General features: G+C 46.5%; 1 non-coding gene across 1 annotated transcript; it reads right to left on the bottom strand.

Moving 5' to 3' along the window:
• Positions 1-1765: 1765 nt before the first annotated feature.
• Positions 1766-1837, bottom strand: TRNAT-GGU (transfer RNA threonine (anticodon GGU)). The gene has a single exon. It is a non-coding gene; the product is annotated as a tRNA-Thr (tRNA).
• Positions 1838-4273: the final 2436 nt, after the last annotated feature.

The raw sequence follows: 4273 nt of genomic DNA on the forward strand, positions 1-4273 counted from the left end.
CTCTCTAAATGTTATACAGAGAGAACGTACCAATTATCATCTACTGTCAATTGTAACCTTCCCTTTTTTATAAGCACACTAGAGCAAAAGAGAAATATACACACATAGAAAACCTAGATCATGCATTCTTTGTACTACAAGCACTATATGCTCCCCTAAAAGGTTTATAGTTTTTATAGATGGCAGCAGATGTAAATCTCCCCTTGGTAGTAAGCCTACCAGCCTAATCCCACACATGTTTATGGGAACTATTCCCAAGAAAGCATACATAGGAGCTGCAGCCTGATTCAGCAAGAAACCAACTGACACTCCTGCCATTTTCCCACCTGCAGGAAAACTACATGATTTCCCCTTTGGCGATTTGTGACATTTGGCCTGGAACAGGGATTCATTGCCCAAAAATGCAGGTGGGAAGTACAATCCATAAACATTCCACATAAATAGAAGAAGGAGAGTTGGTTTTTGTATGCTGACTTTCTCTACCACTTAAGGGAGAATCAAACCAGCTTACAATCACCTTACTTTACCTTCCCCTTCCCACAACAGACACCCTGTGAGGTAGGTGGGGCTGAGAGAGTGTGACTAGTCCAAGGTCACCCAGCAGGCTTCATGTGTAGAAGTGGGGAAACAAATCCAGTTCATCAGGTTAGCCTCCGCCGCTCATGTGGAGGAGTGGGGAATCAAACCCAGTTCTCCAGATTGGAGTCCACAGCTCCAAACCACCGCTTTTAACCACTACACTACTCTGGCTCTCATAATGAATAAAGGAAAAGCTTATCCATCATCCCCTGAAGAGACTACCAATGCCTATTAGCCATGGTGACCACACAGGCCTCCAGGTCCAGAGGCAGTCATTCTCCAAACATCAGTCTTAAGAGGCAACATCAGGGGAAGGCCTCAACCTCTATGCCCTGTCTGTTTGGCCCCCCAGCAAATGGCTGGCCACTGTGTGAAACAGGATGCTAGACTAGGTAGACCACTGGTCTGATCTAGCAAGGCTCTTCTTATGTTCACCAGACTCTGGGGCAATCCCCCCACCCCGGTTCTCAGACATGCATTTGTACCACTCATGAGCTTCCTTCTGATTCATTATTCATACCATATGTACATCAACAGACTGGGAGCGCAGTAGGGTTGCTAGGTCCCTCTTCGCCACTGGATGGAGGTTTTTGGGGTGTAGCCTGAGGAGGGCAGGTTTGGGGAGGGACTTCGATGCCATAGAGTCCAATTGCCAAAGCAGCCATTTTCTCCAGGTGAACTGATCTATATCGGTTAGAAATCAGCTGTAATAGCAGGTGATCTCCAGCTACTACCTGAAGGGTGGCAACCCTAGAGTGCAGTGGTTCAGTGGTGGAGCATCTGCTTAGAATCATAGAAACACAGAGTTGGAAGGGACCTCCAGGGTCAGCACGCTTTGCACACAGAAGGTCCCGAGTTAGATCTCCATCATTCCCAGATAAAAGAGCTCGGGCAGGTGATGTGAAAGACCTTGACCTGAGACCCCCTCCACAAACTTCACCCCAAGCATTGCCCCCAAATCTCCAATAATTTCCCAAGCCGGCGTTGGCAACCTTACTCTGAGATCATCCAGCGGAGTTCGGCACTCAGCAGGGACTTGAACTCTCTCATGAATACATGAAGTTGCCTTATCCTGAATCAGACCCCTGGTCCATCAAAATCAGTATTGTCTACTCAGACTGGCAGCAGCTCTCCAGGGTCTCATGCAGAGGCCTTTCACATCACCTCCTTGATAAGTCCCTTTAACCGGAGATGCCAGGGATTGAACCTGGGACCTTCTGCATACCAAGCAGACGCTCTACCACTGAACCACAGCCCCTCCCCCTTTAACATTAACTCCTCCCCCTTTTCATTGTGGTCTCAATCCTAATTGAGGTTCTGTGTGCATGATATTTTTGAGAGAAACAGTGTCTCATATTGTTACCCCCCAAATGGGGATTTGAACTCAGATCTCCCTTCTAGTCCCTAGTGCTCTAACCACTGAACACATTAAGCTGCCTTATACTGAACCAGACCCTTGGTCCATCAAAATCAGTATTGTCTACTCAGACCGGCAGCAGCTCTCCAGGGTCTCAGGCAGAGGTCTTTCCCATCACCTCCTCGCCTGGTCCCTTTAACTGGAGATGCCGGGGATTGAACCTGGGACCTTGAACACATGAAGCCTCCTCCTACCGAATCAGACCCTTGGTCCACCGAAGTCAGTATCCTCTACTCTGACCGGCAGCGACTCTCCAGGGTCTCAGGCAGAGGTCTGATCACCTACTCGCCCTAGTCCCTTTCACTGGAGATGCCGGGGATTGAACCTGGGACCTTCCGCATGCCAAACAGAGGCTCTGCCACTGAGCCACAGCCCCTCTCACCACTACATAACACTACTTCGCAGCCCAGCCACTTATTGTCAGCTAGGAAGGATGGTGGTGGTTAGAATCATAGAGTTGGAAGGGACCACCAGGGTCATCTAGTCCAACGCCCTGCACAATGCAGGAAATTTACAACTACCTTCCCCCCCACACCCCCAGTGACACCCATTACATGCCCAGAAGATGACCAAGATGCGTTCCCTCTCATCATCTGCTTAAGGTTATAGAATCAGCATTGCTGACAGATGGCCATCTAGCCTCTGCTTAAAAACCTCCAGGGAAGAAGAGCCCACCACCTCCCGAGGAAGCCTGTTCCAATGAGGAACTGCTCTGTTAGAAAATTCTTCCTAATGTCTAGACAGAAACTCTTTTGATTTAATTTCATCCTGTTGGTTCTGGTCTGACTTGCTTCATTACACCCTATTTTGCCCACTGTATGCAGGCCCCAAGGCTAAACTTTTGGCAGGAATATTATCCGGTATCAAAACACACTCGGATGCAGAGAAAATTATATTTATGTACTGATGCATGTGCATCATGTAGAGTCTCTTTGTTGCTGTCGCAGCAAAGAAAATAAGGTCTAATGTGGTATCGGAATAAGCAGCTACTTTTCTTTGAAACGGAAATGTTTTAGTATATCCCATTATCTATTTAATATTTTACTTGCAAATCTATTGTGTTTGTATTTCACTTACTTGTTTTAGCAAATTGTGAGGGCCAATGGCTATGTACGATAAAAATTTTCATTCATTCATTCATTCAAAGAACCCAGGTGGCCCTTTCCTTTTCTGGACCTTCACTGGTGAAAACGAGGACTACAGCCCCCCCGCCCCTAGCCACTCAATCTGTGCCAAGAGATTGGCTGGCTTCATTGTAACCCATCATCATTCTAGACAATTGGTTTTTCAATGTGACTTTCAAACCCTCTCCTAGGCATATGAGGGTGGGGTATAAATCGAAATATAAATTTGTTTTATTTATTATTTACATTTATATCCCGCCCTCGTTCCTGGCAAGCCAGGAATAAACATCACAGGGAATAAATAAATATCGCAGCCACTCCCTACATAGGAACTTATCTGCCACTGAACCTTTGTGCAGAGGGTTTTGCGGGGGAGTGTTCTAGATTGTACCATCACAGTTCATACGGGGGTGGGTTCAGATGTCCCGGTGGGACTCATTTTTACTTCATGCACCCCAAACAATATGCTGTGGAGCACATCCAGATTGCAGAGGAAGACGGGCGGTGGTGGGAAAACCAGCTTGTTATTTTTCATTTTGGGGACGCTTGTGACCACCGATCTTTTTGTCAAGGGGGGTTACCGCATTATGTATTCCCAGCGATGTGTTAGGAGTTTGAAACTGTTATAAAAAAAACTTCACAGTGGGTAGCCGTGTTAGTCTGTCTGCAGTAGTAGAAAAGAGCAAGATATTTTCTGGTAGGGTATGAGCTTTCTGGTAGGGTATGAGCTTTCGTGAGCCACAGCTCACTTCTTCAGATACAGCTAGAATGTGAATCCATCTGTCTTTAAGTAGAGGAGAGTGAATTCAGACCAGCATTAGTATGTCAATGTGAATAGCAGGCGTGATGGGATTAGGTGTGGTAGGCAGAAGAGTTTGTGATGTCCAGGGGAGAGATGGGTGAGCTGTGGCTCACAAAAGCTCATACCCTGCCAGAAAATATTTTTGTTAGTCTTTAAGGTGCTACTGGACTCTTGCCCTTTTCTACTATAAAAAATGCTGTCCGCACTTTGTTTGGCCCCTTTAGCTGTGAAGACGTCTTCCAACCATATTTCAGCCGTGGCATCCAAAAACCCTTTTAGAGTGATGTTTTTTACAACATTTCCAAACTCTTAATACATCGCTGGGAATCCATAATGCGGGAACCCCCTAGG

Source organism: Euleptes europaea, chromosome 3 (assembly GCF_029931775.1).
Source record: "Euleptes europaea isolate rEulEur1 chromosome 3, rEulEur1.hap1, whole genome shotgun sequence".
Taxonomy (NCBI): Eukaryota; Metazoa; Chordata; class Lepidosauria; order Squamata; family Sphaerodactylidae; genus Euleptes; species Euleptes europaea.